Source organism: Antennarius striatus, chromosome 15 (genome assembly GCF_040054535.1).
Source record: "Antennarius striatus isolate MH-2024 chromosome 15, ASM4005453v1, whole genome shotgun sequence".
Taxonomy (NCBI): Eukaryota; Metazoa; Chordata; class Actinopteri; order Lophiiformes; family Antennariidae; genus Antennarius; species Antennarius striatus.
Window position 1 is genome coordinate 6773430 of NC_090790.1, and position 20512 is coordinate 6793941.

Here is a 20512-nt window from a genome sequence, read left to right on the forward strand (position 1 = left end):
ATTGGCCCTGTATTAACTATTAATTTGCAAGCCAATGGCTTCTACCCGTCAACCCCTTTTTTTTCTTTTCGGATGTTGTTGTTGATGTTCCAACACTGATGAAATTGAAGTCGGCTGTAATAAAATGTCTGGAAAGAAAAAAAAAAAAACCAAACTAAAAAATATACTATATACCCGCAAAGTTCAGGAGTCCAAGAGTCCAAAAGACGGCTCATTTCAGATCAGCGTCTGTCGTGACGTCATGACGGGAGCGTTGACAGGACTGATAGATGTGGCCCGCCTTGTCTGCACAAAAACATCGCCATCTCCCTGAATGGAGCATTTTCATCCCAGAGGTGAAGTTTGTGTTCAGACTAAGGTAGCAGTTCTTGTTGAAATCAGCTTATACAGTGATCCCTCGTTACTCGCAGTTAATGTGTTCCAGGAACTGTCCACAAAAATGAAATTCCGCAATACAACGACAAACTATTTATTTTATAATTTATGGTAGTTTAAATGTTTATGAACCCTCCCCATACTAATATTAAACCACCTTCTATCTGTGTTACCTTTTCCCACACTTTTACAGACTGTTTAATGCACTTTTGTGTCTCACTGAAGTGCGCTGCGTTCCGAGGCTCACGGAACACAGCACACTTATGGATGCCTTCAGCCAATGGAATGCGTGTACGGTATCACGTGACTTCTTCTTTTACTTTCGGCTTTTCCCTTCAGGGGTCACCACAGCGAATCAATTTCCTCCATCTAGCCCTGTCCTTTGAATCCTCTTCTCTGACTATCTACCAAAAATCCGCGATGAGGTTTTTTACTAAAGTAAAAGTGACCAGAACCTGCAGTTTGCATGTGCACATGAGTGTGGTCCTGAAACACATCAACTGCGAGTAACTAGTGATTATTGTATTCTTTTATTTGCTTGATCAAATCATGTTGAAGAAGTGTAATGAAATGTCGATAACTAGCTAAGACATGGATGTGTTCTAAAGAGAGAAAAGTAAATGGCTTCTGATTATGCTTCTTTGTTTTGTGTTAGAAACATTCAGAGCATACTGTGATTATATAGAAGGTAATTATTGCACAATGTCCTCTCAGCAGATAGACATTCTTATTCTCTGTCATCCATGTAATGGTTGTTAAAAAAAAGTCCAGGTACAGTTCTGAACTAAAGAAACATCTTGAGATGTCTTCAAGATTTTCTTATGAGTCCAATTGACTTTATTCACATAAATATAAATTGTAAGTCAAATAGAAGTCATAAGTTAATTTTCTTGTTTGTATGGATGCTACGGATAGCTGTTCAAAGGTTTTACTGAACTTTCTGATATCAACCCAGTCTTCATATGAATAAATGAAACAAAACTTTTTTGTCAGTGAGCTGTAATGCCAGTCACTTACTTCAAACTCATTAAAACCTAATGAACATGCAAATATATAAAGACCAACATAGCTTGGTGCACCTATTTACTTAAGTCAAAGCTGAGAAAACAAGTGAACAACAATGATTTAATAACCAAATTATTTCTCCATTTAATTTGGTAGTATTGCAATGACAGAAACCCCTTATTATACTGTACAAAAGATGCAACGACTAAGGGTTTACAGCTGCTATGACCTGTAAATTTTTAACCAGTGCTGAGAGCTTTCCTCCAAAAATTGAAAGGTGGGCAGAGTGGATAAAAAGTGAGATGCTCAGGGTGCTTAAGCAGTAAATTTTCAGAGTCAGCCATAATATGTTCCAATTTCTCTATACCACCTACCAGCCCAATTTCATTCAGTGGTATTGGCAAAGCCATCAACTATATGAAGTATCAAGACTGACAGTATTCTGGAAAGAAATTAAAAAGGTGGTTCCATTACAAACATTACAAAGTGTCTGTAGGTAATATATGGAAGAGTTTTCTCTATAATGAAACATTAATTGCCTCTTTATAATAAAGGGTTTAGCAACTTTAACATAAATATTGGATTTAGTTAAAATACAAGACACCACGGTAGGCAATTTTTAATTTTAATCACACTGAGATGTTTCAGATACGAATCTTAATTTAAAAGATCCCTGGTTTCAGCGAGGATCAGGGGCATTTTAAATAAAGACAATGATTTGCTTACCTTCCACAGCTCAGTCTGTTTTATTAATATTCAAAGCAGCATAAGTTATTTTATGCCTCTGATGTGGAAGGTATGACTCCAAAGTCCTTTGCCAAATCTTAGTGAAAAGTTTGTGACATCTTCCTCTTTCAAAATGTCTATTCTAACGAAGGTAAATGTCTGAAAACGTGCAGAGAAGCTCACTCCAGTGGCACTTCTCGGGAACCTGAACTGGGAACAACAAGGCAGAGTGCCTGAAACCTTAATTATTCACAGCAGGGAGGCTGTTGTCTGGCTCTAAGGACAGACACACAAGAACTAATCAGTAGGTGACAGCCTCTACAGGACCTCTGGGATTCGGTAACCTGGTTTTTGATTTCTCCTTCAGGCCCCTTTCTATGGAAAAATGTAACCTTCTGGGAACGGCTTAATGGGGTGTTCGCTTTTGGGAGGAATTCATCATGGAAACATGACATTTACTGCACCTTTACACTTGTTTTTAAATGATATTCACAAACAAAGCACTTTTCCTTTCTTCTTGTCCTCACAGCCGAGCTGATGATCAAACAGCACAGTGTGACACAGTGTGTGGCCCCGACAACAGGCAGAACTTCATTCTAAACTAAATTCATTATACACAAAACCAGACGCTACATAAAACATCATTTTTTGAATATATGAAATGTGTCCAAACTGTGCCTTCTGAGTCACTGATCTGAAGATCAAGGTGATTTATGTTTTCTCTCTGTTCTGTATATGTCATTTGTGCTCATGGGAGTTGATGAAGTTACTAGTCAACTGCACACTGTTGTTTTTCAAATACACTACAAATTGATACTAATGGATAGCTTTGAATATAAAATGTTATTGCAACAATAATACTATTCCCTGCCTTGAACTGAATCGACATAAAATTTAAATTTACTTTGGATTTATAGAATGACAAATGCATTCCAATATCACACCAGTACAGATTCACGAACATTTTTATACTGACATAAAATGTGAATAGAAAATATAGTTTTCCTAAACATATTTTTAGTATTTTACATTTCCACATATATATTACAGCTTGAAATCGTTAGGTCTTCAACTGCAAATTCTCTCATGTCACATTTGCTTTCATTTGTGAGGAAAACATTCAGAAAAAGACGCCATGCCTCAGTTCCTCCATTAATACAACCGTAATGTTGGCAGATATGCCACTACAAAATAACAAAAATGCTGTAGCCCAGTGAGCTGAGACAATAATAGTCAATCTAAACGAAATAGACATATCCGGTATCTGTGAGCTCATTTGTTGAAAAATATCAAAAGAACAAAATGAAACACTTTGTGAAAAATGTTTTCTAAGAATTTTGCATTACAACACCAAAGCGCAGTGTGCACAAAAGTTCCAAGTAATAATAATAATAATAATAAAACACACAAACAGCTAAACATCCAAAAGCAATATCTCCAGAACAGAAAGAACAGTAGAACAGAAATCCCTTAACAGAGAGGATAAACCACTTTTAAATGGGTCAAAACAAAACAAAAAGAAGGCATTCAGAGACTGCAACATCTTGCGACACCCCTGAATTTAAAATTTTACCTTGACCTACTTTCATAGGGTGTAGGTCTTTTTATCTTATCCGGTTCCTAAGATATGTGCAAAAATATCTCAGGATAGAAAATATAATATCACACTGGCCCTCTCGCTCGTCTTTCTATCTTATCCGGTTCCTGAGTGTATAAACGAAATCTGACCTTGACCTAGTTTACTCAAGGTCAAGGTCATCATCTCATTTTCATCCCCTTTGCCACCCGAGTTATTTGTTTTTGTTTCATCTTTCTATCTGCAATGGTTGTGAAGATATTTGTTGAATGAACAGACGGACAAATACACAAACACTGACAATTACAATACGTCACCGCTTCGCAAAATGTAATAATTTTGCATAAAATTCAGATAGTGCACCCAGACTCTGTAGAGAAGAATAGTTTGGCACAAATAATAGTGTTATAAACGCCGCTGAATTAACTACCATGTCATACCACGTTAGGGAGCAGTAGTGCACATTTGTATACAGCAGTTTAGGAATGTTAAAGGCAATTATGTTTCAACCAATAAAAAACAGCTGATTTTATATGAAATGCTAAAACAGTCACAGATTAAATTTCAGCACTAGCAATACAGAAATTCAATGACGACCTTTGTTTATCCCAATTTATTGAAAGTAATAATTTGTCCTTATGTCAAACTTGCTATCACAATTTGTTCAGAATTTTTATACGCTGTTTTCTTGCAGAAGGCATTTATCGTATGGTTCAAGCAGAGAAAAATGTTGGAGTGGTCACTGAATGGTATATATGTCAAACATTTGGACACAGCTTCCTAAAACAGACATCTCCGTAACTATCTTCTCAGTTGCTTGATTTGTAGTTTTGGTGTCAATATAACACGGCTGTGCTGTAACCTGTGAGTTGGATCTTGATGTGTTCACACAAGTTAGGAAAGTCCATGATTCCATTTTATGCACCGCTTTCCTCCTTCTACTGAAAAGCAGCCCTGGGTTGATCCGAAAATATTTTTTAGTATATGTAAAAGTCAAATGTAGACATTTGATGTTAAAAGTGGAAATTCTTAAAGTGAATAACAACATCCAGCATCTTATTATCTTTAAAGACATTATAACACGGACGGGTCAGAACACATGATTTTTCCAAGGAAAACAAGAGAAAAGTTGCAATTGACTTTTTTTACTTCAACTTATGTTTGATTATTTTGATTGGAGCTAAGCTGGATAGCCTGTGATTGCAGAGTGATTAAAGTTAATAAAAAAAAAAAAACCATATAAGTATTAGCTAATAAGGCATGCTACAGTAGAGAGAATACAATTCAATAAACATGTGCTCAATCTCACATTGTATGCTACATAATTTTATTATCTCTGTAGAAGAAGTAATCCTTTCATCCCTATTTCAATCAGGAGAGACATATGACAGGAGAAACTTAAGACTTGTCATGCATAAGGTGTAACTGATAATATGAAAAATGAACAATGGCCAGAGCATGCAAAATAACCTAACTGAGCATTCTCTGAATCTTCATTTTTAAAAAAAAATAATTAATGATCAGAGTCTTTAGATTGGTGGCCCCCAGAAATATGAAAAAAAAAAAAAAATCTGAAGTTTTTAATTTCATTCCCATCACAATAGTGCTCATATGATATTTCACTGTTAAGTAAATTCTAGTTAATTGAAGAAAATATTCTTTCAAATTCAAACAAGGTCACAATGACACTATGTGAAACTTGCCTTGCCACCACGAATACCTATTAAAGACATGTCACTATGGGCATTAAAGTTGTTTTATGTTAGAAGTTTGAAATGTTTCATTAGAAAAAAAATCTTGAGGTGTTAAAGTAAAATTTGACAGGGTCCCACCGAAATCGGTACAGAGATTTCTAAAAATTCTAATGAATACAATGCAAGTATCAGTGTGGCAAAACTCTCAAAACTAAGATAAATAATTAACTGGAATTAGATAGAAGCACATAACAAATAAGAAAGTGCAGACATAAAGACATAGAAGACAGCAGACATAAACATTGGTACAAACAGTAAGAGATGGGGCATGCAGAAACTTACTAAGTGATGGAATGGTTTCAACAGGTGAATTATTCTGGTCTGCACTGACTTTTAAAATGAAAGCTGTTACTGAAGAGTCTATTTAACGTAAGTGTAAGAGAAATAACACTGAGCACTATAAAGTAAAAATGTGTCAGAACAGTCCTTTTTCACTTTTTCAGATATCCTTTGGCTGCTCACCTGATTTTGTCATTCGGAAGGACTTGCTTTCACCTTTATAACTAATGTTCCATCTTACAAATGTAATAATGTCATGTATTGTGGCTCTAGAAAATATATTGTACTACACAGTCTCCATGTCATAATATGTTCATTCCACTGCAGATAATATATTCAGCCTGAATTTGTAATAGCTAAAATTCTTTCCTTTTGCACCTACTGTTCTCTTGATTGAAACATATGACTGTGTTTCATCATCCTTTGACCATCTTCTTTTTCATTTTCTTGCCTGTCTGTCCCCACTTACCCCTTGGATTTTTGGACTTGAATCTATTGAACAAGGCTTCAGGCAATGAAAAGAACAAATCAGTCTTGTCAGAGGATTTCTCTCACTTTCAATTTCCTCCTTGATGGTACAGGTGATGCACCATCAATTTAAACCAGCTGTCTTTTTTGCTAATACAAAAATACAAAAGACCCTCCACTGACGAGTAATATCTTTAATGTCATCGATTGATACAAAATTCTTAAGTGTAAGTGAGAAAATCAATCATGTAACACTTCTGAACACTTCTAAAAGTGTTAATTCTTCTACCGCATGAATTATTCTTGTAGTCTAACAGCACATTTCCCATATCCATCTAAATTTAATATATAAGCAACTTGAAATTATGACAATGTAGGTAAAACAAGAAAATAAAACTTCATTCTTATTTTAAAGGATGATACTAAGATGTCTGTAGCCCAGCAGTGGTTCCAGAACCAAGAGTCACATTGTCTACGGCTTTCACCGTGTTTCAACAGATGCTCTGAGCTGCTGTTAAGGACCTCTGGATTGCTGGGTCTGGATCTTTGATAGCTCTCTTTGATAGCATAGCTCTCAACCCAACTAATCACTGTTCACAGATACCAAGATATATTGATTGATACTGATAATTGGCTACAAGAATCTGGTGATGATTGTATTTTTGTATATGAATTGGCATTTCACAAATTTCCCCACTGTGGGAAAATAAAGGTTTATTAATATTATTGTAATAATAATAATAATAATAATAATAATAATAATAATAATAATAATAATTATTATTATTATTATTATTATTATTATTATTATCATCAGTGAAATCCAGCTAGTAGCTTAAATTAATACAGTTCATAAATTCCCTAGCAGCCAATGACCTACATTTGTATGCTTTCCTCACACATAAACCAAGTACATGCCCAGCATAATTCCCAGCTGGCAGTCTCCACACAGACTAAAACTGCAAGATCACATCACATAATGAAACAATGATGATTTCATAAAAGAAGCATAATTACCATTAAGTTTCAGTATATCTCAAATTGTATCCATTACCTGTCCCAATACCTCCTGATTCTCCAAACAAATCCTGTGAGTCTCTGCTATGTAATGTGTTCATGGGTTCGATCTGGATGATGACAAAAAGGAAACAAATGAAACAGAGCATAAGTTGAATGTTATCTGACTTTTTTTTTTTTTTTTTGTCTTTAGAATAATTTTTGTTTGTGGGTACATTAATACAGAAATACATTAAATTTATCGACAGCATATTGAAGTAACAGAATAATTTCATCAGTACCTTTTAATACTGAACCAGACAATTTTCCACAAGGTAATAGGTTATATCCAGGTCTACATGTGCAATGAAATAAATTGGACAAAAATGCATATACAGATAAATTGCATTTCATTGACCATTTTATCCGACAGACAACCAATAGCTTGATTTGGAATTCCTCGACTGAATATCCTCATCAAGTGTAATCCTTAAAGACTGCCACTCTTTTTCTTCTTGAGATGAGTTAGGAGTTTAAGTTTTAGGCCGATTACGAATGCATAGTAAAAGTTAAAAAAAAGAAACCTCTTCACTCAAAAAAAAAAGCCAAAGCCACCCTCAGGTTTTTTCCTCCTCTGTTTTCCCTAAACTTACTAAACAATGCCTTGGGAACTTTAAACCTCACAACTGTTTTGACATGTTTTACTAAGGGAGAGAGCAGCAGTTTTTCTGTCATGAGTCTTCACAATTTGTACACATATACTGTAGATTGAACTTGTCTGTAAAAAGAAAATGTGTTAATATGCGTATGTGTAAGTGTAGATAATTATTGACTATGTGAATCAAGAAAGGGTGTAATATTTATATATAATTATTTTTATGACCAGAAAATGCCTACACTTAGCTCTTTGTGTGTGTGCGTGTTTGTGTGTGTGTGTGTGTGTGTGTGTGTGTGTGTGTGTGTGTGTGTGTGTGTGTGTGTGTGTGTGTGTGTGTGTGTGTGTACATGCTGTAGTCGGGGACAGAGGTTGAGCACGGTGGCATTATAATTGAAGCCTTCAATTAACTTGGAAAAGAGTGGTCAGTCCCCTGTGTTAGTCGGAACTCTGTTTCTATTAGACCAGGGGGTTTAGGCACAGCTCCAGCAGGGATTAGACAGAAGTTGGATTGGAGAGAAGCTTCTCCCTAAAATAAATCAAGGATTCTGCCTGCCGCATGTGAAAATCCCTAATGTATCGAGTCTGTGTTTACCCATAAGTGACTTTGATTAAATTATTTGCATTTCAATTAGATATTAACTCAACATTAAATTGATGAGATCAACATGGATTTATGAAGACCATATCGTGACAACATACAATTATAGCTGGGCTGGCTGTAGCTCAGGTGGTAAAACCGGTCGTCCTGTGATCAAAGCATTGGCAGTTCGAATCCCGCTCCCTGTGTCATCTGTCGTTGTGTCTTTGGGCAAAACTGTCCTCCTTGCCTCCAGTCAGGGCATTTGCTGCTGTTTATATGTGTATAAACAGCAGAGAGGCTCAGAGAGGCCACTGGTGATGATTGGCTGCCACATTTCAATCTGTCTGCCCCAGGGCAGGTGTGCCTACACAGGTAGTTTACCATCACCAAGTATGAATGAATAATGGAACCACTCTCAGCACTTTGAATGTCCACGAAAAAATTGTGACATAAATCTAATCCATTATTATTATCTATTCTTTTATATTACATATAGTCTCACATTTTCCTCAAGCACCCACTGATACATGGTAGCATTCATGGGGAATTCAATGATGGTGAGCCGGCCCAGGTTTTGCCTCAGCAAACAAGCCCAAACCACAGCACTTTCACCATGATTTTTCACAATTTATGAGGTTCATATCCTGGAATGATGTATTGGATTTACACCAAACTTTCCATTGTTTCAGTACTAAAATACTTTAATTTAAGATTCATCTGTCCAAAGAATATTATTCCCATGAAAGTGAAATATGTGCAGTCTCTTATTGAAGTTTCCCTCAAAATGCTGAGAAGCAATGCTCTAATTGTTATACTTAATGTGATAAACCTTTGTGTGATTTTAGCCATAAAAGGTGTCTTATGGATGGTTAAATTACTTGAATCTCCCGGTGTTGTTAAAATTAATATTACATACCCATGTGTCCAAATTTTGGGAAATGTTAATGTTTATAATATTTATTTCTGGTAGAAAATACTATTTTGTTTTCTGGGTTTTTGGTTTCGTCTTGCTTTGTCTTTGGAAATTTGCTGTCTATTTTTCTTTTGGTTCATGTCATTTCTCATTTGTTGTTATGATTTGCACTTCTGGGCCACCATAGTTATCTGTTTCAATAAAAACCAAGCACGTAACACTACAACCTAGTACACAATAAGCTCTGTTGAAAGCTGCATTGAGCTCAAGGAGTAGAATTATTGAAACTGAGCCAGAGTCTGTAGCAAGTAATAAATCATTTACTACTTTTGTCAGGGCAGTCTTTGTGCTGTGGAATGTCCCGAAGTCAGATTGATGAGGTTCATACAGATTATTGGATGAGAGGTGATCTAAAAGTTGCTGAGCTGCTGCTTTTTCAAGGAGTTTTGAGAAAAGGGGTGGGTTTCTGATTGGTGTATTGTTGTTGATCAACTCAAGATCAGGGTTGTGCAATTCAATTACCCGCAAAGACCACACTGTGAGGTTTCAGATTCCCTAATGTGAAGGTCCACATTTTCTATTTTAAGCCACTTCCTTTCTTGTTTATATGGTGGCCATATGGGTAATACATAATCATCTTTTAGACATCTCAGCAGGCCACTGAAAATGTTCTTGTTCCCATCTCCATCATGTCATAACATCAAATCAAACAAACACCATTATATAGATTATCCTGAAGTAAAATATGTCCTCAAATATCAAATATGTACTCTTTATGCTGTGGAAAAGGGTAATAGACAACTGAACCTAGTATATAACTGATGGTATGTCCCTCATAATAAGATTCACCAAGAAAAATCAGCCCTGAGAATTCAGAATCATAAGGCATGATTATTGGAGTGATAGGTGTTCACTTACATCAGGAGAGAGTAGTGGTTGCATTAAATTATTGTTTATTAAATCAGATAATGGGATAATCAGTTTATCAGAAAACGATAATTGAAAACTATGTGTCCTGACCAGCAACAAGATACATATTCCTGCCTGGAGTCCAGACACTGGTGGTGGTGGCTGATAACCACGGTGAAACTGATGACCACTGTATCAGGACAATCCCAGAAGATTGTGTGGTGGGGGAGAAAAACAACAGCAGCTTGAATGAAATAGAAGCTAAATGATAGTCTAACAATGGTGTGTCACTTTGCTAATGGTTAGATATGAAGCACTGATGAGAAGAGGTGATAACTGAATTTACAGTGCCAGACAGAAATTAACCTTGAGGCCACGTAAGAGCTGTGCATGACAAAATAGAATTAGAAATAAACTGTGATCTACATTTGTAAATTATCTGATATGCTCTTACCAGATCAACCCCCATGAACCCAGAGGTCCTCAGACACTGGCCATTTAACCATACTAAAACCTAGAACAAAATTCTACAGTGAGGCAGCATTTAGCCACTATGGCCCCCACCTGTGGAACAGATTGTCAGAGGGCCTCAGGACTGCAGAAGTTGATAACGTTTAAAACACAATTAAAGACACACCTTTTCAATGAGGCTTTTAACTAATATTTTAAACCCTTCTTATGATCCTATCTGGTAGGGATGAGCGAGTACACCACTATCTGTATCTGTATTTGTTCAACCAACTAGATTATCTGTATCCGTATCTGTATTTGGAATGGGCGGGGATTAAACCGGAAGTGGGTATGGTTTAACCGGAAATGGGTGGGGCTTAAATCACTACATTGTTTTAAGTCTAAAATTGGTATGGATTGCATCACAAGTTGCTGTATTTTTGCTTATTTTAAAGCTATTTACAGAACAGCCTCAAAATTGAAATTCAAATAAATGTTGTTTTTTTTATCACGGGGCGGCACGGTGGCACAGTGGTTAGCGCTGCCGCCTCACAACCCGGGTTCGAGTCCCGCTCTGTGCGGAGTTAGCATGCTCTCCCCTTGTCTGCGTGGGTTCTCTCCGGGTACTCCGGCTTCCTCCCACCTCCAACAGCATGCACTTCAGGTTGATTGGCCGTTCCAAATTGCCCGTACGAATGAGTGTGTGTGTGCATGGTTGTATGTCTTTGTGTGTGGCTCCGCGGTGCACTGGCGTCATGCCCGGAGTGTCCCCCGCCTCACGCCCTATGCCGCCGAGATAGGCTCCGGCTCCCCGTGACCCGTTGCAGCGGATATAGTGGTGATAATCTGACGATGACTGTTTTTGATCACAAAAGTAAGAGAACTATTTACAGAACAAGTTTTTTACGGAACTGAGTCAGAACATGAATATTCGTAAGTCTATGAATGAATATTTACTGAAGAGCCTCAGAATTGAGATTCACAATAGTAAAGGAACTATATATAGTACGAGTAAACACAAAATGTATTAATGAAGTGTGTGCGATAAAAAATGTAATTAACTACAAAGTATGCATTAACAAGAATTATCATACTCAACAAAACTTTTAAATTTTTTTTCTTCTTTTTCATTTTAATTTTTTTCTAGTACTTTTTTTTTCAATTATTTATTTTTAGTACCTGATGCAATTGCCATTTTTTTCACGTAAAGTTAAACAATATTGATTATGGTGTGTGTGTGTGCACGCGTGTGTGTGTGTGTTTGCGCACACGCGCTATGTTTCAATTAAAATAGTAAGTATAGACATTGTTAATTTGAACAATTTGAGTTTAGAACTGGTAAAAAAAAGAAAAGAAAAAAGACTTTAACCACCAAGGCGGTGGTTAAATGCACACGTACGTGCAACAAAAAAACAAAAAAAAAGAAAGTTCACCACATAACCAAAATACCAAAATGGCATAACAAGTAGTTATGCCGTGTTTTTTGCGATCCCTAAATTTTTTAACATTTTGAATGGCCAGATTTGAATTATATTATATCACACTACGGGTCGCTGGGCGGGAGCAGGAATTGCCAATCTTGTGATTATTGGACGACCTGCTCTACCACTGATCCACTGCCGCCCCCTTTATTCTCATAAGAATGCAATTGTTGAAAGCAAACATGATCTACCGAAGTAACAAGTCTGATTTCAAAATATATAAAGTGCAAAATGCACATATATTTTCTTAATGCAGGGGGTAGAAAGATATTTATTAATGTGATGCTCGTTCTGATAACTCAATTCACTGCTCAGAAATAATTCCCACTAATTGAATATTCTCTTATTTGATTGTTTTTGAAACACAAAGGTGGCCACCTCTTTTATAAAACTGCAGAGCCTTTTGAAAAGCAGCTATGTAGTTTTTATGTATTCAGTTTTTGAAAATGTTTTTGGTTGTTTTGGAAACTAATGTCCTTGGCACTGAGTGCAGAAAGAATGGGAATCTTGCAAAGCACTGACTTGCTGATACATCGTTGGAGTTGGCCTGTGTATGGAATTTGTCGACAATAACATAAATATATTGTATCACCAGACTTACCCTTTAACTTCCTTTGTATTATCCATCAAGAGACGGTGGGCACTCTGAGAAGAGCTACATAAGATTTATAGCAGATGGTATTCAGCTGCTCTTTTAGAATTAATCTGAAATAAGATCATCTGCAGAGGCTCCGGCATTCAGAAAACCTCCTTCTGGTAAAAAATAGAGTTCCATAAGTGCTCAGAGTGAATTTAACAGGTGTTCATAAGATAACATCATGCAAGTAAACATGGATGCGTACATTCTACATGATGGTTGGAAGAAAAAGACCTCTGACTGATGCTTCTTGAAAGAATCCAGCTAAAAACAAAACATAGAAGCGGCAACCATGAAAATATTCATGGTTGCAAATAGGAAAAGTCCTAAAAAGAGAGAGTGTTTACTTGCGTAAAATAAATCTTAACAGCAGCATACATAAGAATGTAAAGTTCCCCTACAGTCAAAACTGACATTCTTCTAGTGCGCGGAGGTGAATGCATGTGTTTTGTATTGAATGCTACATGTATAGAGAGACACTAAAAGGCTGTTTTGATTGCAGGCATTATAAATTCTCTCCTTGGAAACTGACAATCTGATTTTAATGGGTTGGGTTATGATTTTTTCATATCATAAATAGTTTGGAAGTTAATCTCAATACAGTACTACATGCTTCATGGAAACCTTGAGCCTCCAGGTACTTTGCTGTCAGTGTATTCATTTCCTCAATCACTTGTCCTGTGTATGGTGCAGGAGCCTATCCCAGCTGCCTTTGGCAGGAGGTGGGCAAAATTCAAAAACACCAAGAAAAACAAACACCCAGCAAAGCAAAGATGTCATGGGACAAAGAATCTTTATCCCATGAATGAGAACATTAAGCATTTATATAATAACTAAATTCATTAATTGTACGTTAATTCATTAATTGTGATTTAAATTCAGTTTCTTGAGAAGTTTTTGAAACTTCTTATCGAGGATATGTTTTGTATTATCTTGCTCCCTGATGTTGTGACCTAAATACATTTTTAAGGCAAGTATTGCCAATTATTGCATTTCTGCTGCTAAAGAGGATGAGGACAAGAGGACGACAGCTTCACTGTCGTCCTCTTGCATTTGACAGAAATGTCAAATGCAAACCAATCTTTCTCATCATCATATTTAGCAACTGAATTCTAGCTTCTTTTGCAGACAACAATTGAGCATTCTGCAAAATTGCTACCTGTCATGCATGAGTAAATTACACAGACTAATAGGTGGGTGAATTCACTTTGTACCTTGGAAACTTTTGCATGAGCCCACACAAACTTAATGAATCAGTTGATGGCAGAGGGGTTCCACAGTTGCTGTGATGTTGACAGATTAAGTGAAAGGAAAAACCTTAGCATCTCAGTAAGGAATGAAGATAAAAGGAACATTCAGGTGTAAGAGCTGCAGGATAGCTAAGCTGAATGTGTAACTGTATGTAACCCCAATCACTTTGGCCTTTAGAGTCCTTTCTGAGTGTGTCATTAAAGTATAAAAATAATATTATGCCGCATAGATACACACCAGCCTGCTGCTGTATTGAACTGAACAGAGCAAACCATATTCAAGAAAATCAGAGGTCAACACTGTGAGATTGGGTTTGTCATTGAACAAAAATGAGCCTTCCACTGGCAGTCCAGACAGATTTACAAAAACATCAACGCATCTATGAGAAAACTGTCTGGTTGATCTTCCTGAATGCACAAAATGTTTGTCTGTCTGCCTCCAGCCTTGTGTCAAAATTGAAAAATACGTTTTGCTTGGGAGGCAGATGTACTGTATCTTTCGTCCTTTAGCCAGCCTTCTACTTCCACACATAGCACTTCATTCTGGTGTTATCCCTTTCAAGCTACCATTATTGATTCTGTGAAACATTTACACACAGAAATCTCATTAGAAAATGCTACTTCTTGTGAAAATGATTGCATTTGAGCCAGTGATCGGACAACAGGGGTTGTTGATCCATCTCTTTTGCTTGTTTCTCAGCAGTTGCTTGCCAAATCAGTATCCCTGCACACAGACAGCAACGCCACTAAGTAATGTGGTCATAATAAATAGATAATAAAGAACAAAGTCACATTAAAACCAGGTTTTTTTTCTGAGGCTTTTTTTCTGAGGCTATTTCAGCAAGGGTCGCTTGCTGAAGCATAAAACCAATGGGTTTTAGGTATGTCCAAATAAAAAATAGTGCTAAGGTTGACAGATCTATCAAATTGCATGCAATTATTCATTTTATCTGTGTTTGCGTTCCCAAGGTGCTATCATGACCAGACACCTGCAAATTCAGGCAAAATGTGAGCACAGTGAGAGGGCATGCAACTTCAAACGGAGTCGGATCTGAGTCAAAGATGTCAGTCTGCAGTGGCATTATCCCAGCCTGCAGGCATGGATCTGTGGAACTGCTCTATCTACGGACAGACTTGGGTCTCTGCAGCTCAAACTAGTCGCTTCTTTTAGTCAGTAGGATTTACTGAAGGAATATATGAATTACACCAGTGAGGACAAAGATTTGGTGTGAGATTAGCAGCTAATATAGGAGAAGGTCAGGGAAGTGGAGGGAGTTGCATATCTAGAAACAAACAGCAGTGTAGTGGTGAGTGAGCAGACCTTAAAATTTATTTCCATATTGTCTATTGAGAGGGATAGTTCATGAGCAATTGTGATTAAAGAACATATGGATGTGATTATGAAATGAGTTATTTGCTTGTTAGGGTGCTAATGCAGAGGCCAGAAATAAGGAAGATTTGAAGTTGAGAAGTCTGTTATCATCTGATATGAAGGAAACGACATTTCGTGAAAGATTAGGTACTCAGGAAAGATGCTACTTTCTTCACAGCTGAACAAATTCCATCAAGAAGTAATATTAAACTGAATTTTGAATTTGAAACAGAGAGTAATAATGACACTCGTTGTGCTGGTTGTTGGAAAACATAACCTTACAATATCTTCTGATGCAAACACATTAGATGCATATCCTTTGAATAACCTGCTCTGTGGTCACTTTATAATGTAAAAATTAATTTTTGTGCAACATACAGTAAAGCAGTAGACAATAAATATATTTTTCTTTTGTATATTTTCTTACAAATGAGGTTAATCTGTAACTTGGGTGAAATGTTTCATGAAAATAATTGATTCATATTTAATTTACTGATATTTACACCTTTCAACATAGTTATTCTTCTACACCATTGAATATTGCTTGTTTAAATGCTTTTGCAAAAATTGGAGATGAATTCAAAGTCAGCCCAAGAAATACTCACTTAAATACTCCATCAACCCATTTTCTTGTACTGCCTCATCAGCTCTCATGGGTCATGGGGGCTGGAGCCTATCCCAGCTGGCTTAGGGTGTGAGGCGGTGGCACTCCGGGCGCAACACCAGTGCGCCGTGGAGCCACATAGAGACACAGACAAACATACAAGCACACACTCACACCTACGGTCAATTTGGGACCGGCATATTAATCTGAACGCATATGATTTTGGAGGTGGGAGGAAGCCAGAGAACCCGGAGAGAACCCATGCAGACACAGGGAGAACATGCAAACTCCGTACAACGCCGCCCGCTGAAATAATGTGAAAGCCATTATTTTACACAAACTGAAAGTCTCTAAATTTACAGTTTGCTCCAGCATGAGGGGAAGAAAGAATGGAAATATCAATGAGTAGTCAGGAGGCTTGATGGATAATACACTGAGGAAAATGCTCCTGAAATTTAAGCATAAACTGGTAAACCATCAAAGAAGGTCACATTAGGTGAGAAAGTAGTACACACATACACACAAACTAACTAGGTATACACATTCAGAAGGGAGTACTCCTAAATGTGTGTTATGAAGGCTTCCCTGGGATGGCTGGAACATCCTGATAAGGAATATTAGGGGTGCTCTACATGTGGATTTGGTTGAAGAGTGTAAAGTTTTTGTGCAGCTACTGGTTTGGTATTGGTGGTCTCCTCCTGCCTCACCTGTGAGCATTATCTGAAGATATCCAGACAGCCTCTTAGGAGTGGGTTTCATTTATCAATTGCAATTACTTAATGCATAAGTAATTAGCGGGATTAGAAACCGTTGTTTCATCATCTGTTCTCTTTGAGATGGTTTAGCTACAATTAGTTCTTATACTATTCTTGAAAGTGATTTATGCTGATAAGTCTAGAATAAAGTATATATAAAGATATGTCAACAATAAAGTAAAGGCCTACCTACTTTGAACTACATTTGTAAAAACCAAATATCACGCACTGAGCTTCGGAAAAACAAATGAATAGAATTGTGATTAATTGCTCACAGTGTTGAATAAATTTGCCTGAAACACTCACCTTAGGTTCACCTTGATGGGTATGCAAATGTGGGTTACTGAACAATCTTAATAGGTTTGACCTCAAGATATAATTTCAGCCGGCTTGAAGCTAAAGTGATTTGAATTCCTGGGCACTGTGCGTAAGATGGATCTACCTGGGGAACACTGACTATTTACCTATACACAAGAGAATGATGCTCCTTTTCCTCCTGTCAGGTTTTACATGTTCAGTTACAGTTTTACATACGGATGACTAATACTGTATATGTCTATGCTTCATGATTGTTTGCATGACTTAAACATGCATGTAACAAATTTCTCTTTTCATATCACATGTTTATGGATTTTTCTGCTATTTTTTTGATATAAATGTTTTATTTTTTTCAGTATAACAAGGTATTTTTTTGATTTGCAGGAAGCGTTTTGCAGCTCTATTTTGACTGGTCCAGCTTAAGAGTGCTTTTAATCAGACAGAACACAACTTCCTGACTTTTTGTTTATATACTGTTTGTTCTTCTTTGTGATAATGACAAATGTCTGATGAAGACATGTGTTGCTCACAAAAGAAATTCCTCAGAGCCTTTCAGCTAATGTTTTGTTCTGTTTTGTTTCTTTTGTAGTGTTCAGGGAAAAGGTAATTGCACTGTTGGTTCCCATGGCAAACAAGTCAATGCAGTGCATTTATTTTGTGAGTTTACACAGCTTTATTTGTTGCCATGGCTCAGGTACAATTCAACAAGTGTTCAAATGTAATATATTCTCTCGGGCAACAATTTTATATAGTCATTAATGTGTATGAGGTAACTTCTCCCTCGCTCGGAAAGAAACATTTTAATAAGTATGACCACTGGATTTCGGAAGAGTGGGATTACCAATGATGATTTGTGCTGGTGTAGTTGTTATTATAGCTTATTGAAATCCCAAACTGTGTGTGTGTGTGTGTGTGTGTGTGTGTGTGTGTGTGTGTGTGTGTGTGTGTGTGTGTGTGTGTGTGTGTGTGTGTGTGTGTGTGTGTGATGGGTGGTTTCATCACACCACAATAAACAGAAGGCTAGAAAGCCAATATTGGTTGGAATGTGTATTGCCTTACCTCATTGTGAACCTTCATGTGCAAAATTTAAAAACAAAATTGAAATAAAACAAGAAACAGGGATTGATTTAAAAAAAAAATTGAACCTGGTAAACTTTCAGTATGAAACGTATAAATGTGGCCAAATACTACATGGTTAAAACAATGCTATATCTCTCAATTGCCTATTTTGATATTCTGATGCTTAATCTTAATTAATTTCCCTTTCTGCAAGATGCAAATTTGCTAAATGCAGTTTTAGGTCTCTACTGCTACTGGCAAAAGCCTTGGTGTGCAGCAAAATTACCATGGAAACTACTCTCAGTACAGTTATTATGTGGTCTATTATGTGGTCATATGAATCTAGGAAGAACTCCCTGTTTGCTCATGTCCACTTGTCTAGAGCCAGAAAAAAGAACAACCTAAAAGTGTTGCTGGCAGCGGTATGTTGGCCGGCTCCCATGATCAACATACTGCTTATAAGTTTCCCTGTGGGACAGTATTACAATAGAAGGGCATCAACATTTCATCAACACATCTAACACGGGGGCATTTTACTTGCCCAAGAGTGATGAGCATGAAAGAGTGCAGTCGCTCTGCTTTTATTTTACAATGGCATCTTGGCTCCTTTCCTGGAATGGTAGTTTTGGATAACTGAGCCATCATTATCATACAAGAGGGCATTTCTCCTGGGAATACACTGTTGGACAAATTGGATAAAGTAATTTAAAGGAAATTTGTAATTGTAGCATGAGAAGCAGAAAACAATGAAAGCAGAAACAAGAGATAGTAATCTCTGCCTTGTACTCTTGTCCCAGAACTTGTTACATCCTTCCTGGGTCATCATTCTGGATGATTTGCTGTTGAATAAGTTATATGCATAAGCTGTAAATTAAGACCTGGCACAGTGGTTTTAGATCACAGTTAGAAAGTTTCTGGTTATGATTCCTTCCTGTGAGCAGTTTTAATGTTCTCCCCGTTTCTGTGTGTGTTCTCTTTAGGTTCTCCAGCTTCTTCGCATTTCCAAAAAAGTTAAATTTAGATAAATTAGTCACACTTAAGTGTCTGTAGGTGTGAATGTGTGTCTGTGTGTTTGTTTGTCTTTTGTTTGGCTCCGGAATGACCAGAGGCCTGTACCATAAAGCTTGATGAACCTAGCCGGGCTTCCTCTTACTTATCTGGCTTCACTTACCGAGACATCAGCCCTCCGGATTTTCGGTACCATAAAGCTGGCTATCAAGTCACTAATTCAATTCAGGCTTGTCCACTCTAGATCTGTGCGCGCTCACATAAAAGGGGCGGAGGTTGCTGCATGCGACCAATAGCAAACATGCAACAAACCGGCTCGAGCCGCATATTTCACAACGGAGGAGCAAACCATAATAATTAATAAATACGAGCAATACAAAACAATAATTCAGGCAAAAAGCAACACAGTTGCAGCTGCCAAACGGCGCCAGGATCGCTGGTACAAAATCGCCGACTGTGTCAATGCGGAAGTTAGTGCCATTATAATATTACTTCCCCACTATGACTGCACTTGTATATCTGACTACAGTAACATTTGTGTGTTCCATAAATGTATGTGTGTACGACAGTTTTCATTATGGTATGTGATTGTAGCCCCCGCGACTTTATGAATAGCTCTACATACTGTGTTCTTCCCGAGGTTTTTGGCATCGCCAACATAATACGTAGAAGTACCTATGAATGTATGAATCAATCCATGATTTACTTAAACAAATAATTGATTGATGGCATTTTATCTGTGGCTTGCTTGTAACCCATCCAACGAGGGATTTAAGGACATCATAATAATTACAAACATCACTAAGAAATATATTAACTGTGGCAAAGAACCTCAGTGCAATGCACACTGTCAGCGTGTGGTTGCGGTGCATTACATTACTGATGTAAGGCTCCAGCAGCTGACAGATGTAACGTAACCCCTCTCCCCAAAACCTGTACCTTTCGTACAGTTCAGACAATTCGAACGGATTACAGCGATATGTAAATATTCTCTCGCGCGTGAGTGCTCTTTGCACAAGCTGTGCACCAAGATCCACCGGGTTCTCATAAAACGGACAGCCCGTTTTCCAAGAGAACTGATTGGTCAGTAGGTGGGGCTGTTATACCCGCTGAGCTCTGATTGGTCAGTAGGTGGGGCTGTTATACGTGCTGAGCTCTTATCCTGAATTTATCCTTCTCCGGAGCAGGTTAGGTGTTCAGCATAGGTTACCGCGACAACGTAGCCCGATAGAAAGTCAGCCACCTTTATGGTACCGAAAAGCCAGGGTTAAGCCTGAAGTTATATCGCTAAGCCATAATCCAGGTTTATGGTACAGGCCTCTGGTGTTTTGTCAGGGGT

The 20512-nt window shown here is 37.3% G+C and overlaps 1 long non-coding RNA gene across 2 annotated transcripts in view; it reads right to left on the bottom strand.

Annotated features, from left to right (window-relative positions):
* Positions 1 to 20512, bottom strand: part of LOC137608080 (uncharacterized) — a 56675-nt gene that overhangs the window by 11122 nt on the left and 25041 nt on the right. Inside the window, exon 3 of one of the 2 annotated variants that reach the window (XR_011038149.1) lies at positions 7238 to 7310. This is a non-coding gene — a long non-coding RNA (uncharacterized lncRNA). Of the gene's footprint in view, positions 1 to 6929; positions 7311 to 20512 lie in introns of those variants that run through there. The other variant, XR_011038148.1, reaches the window with a different exon arrangement.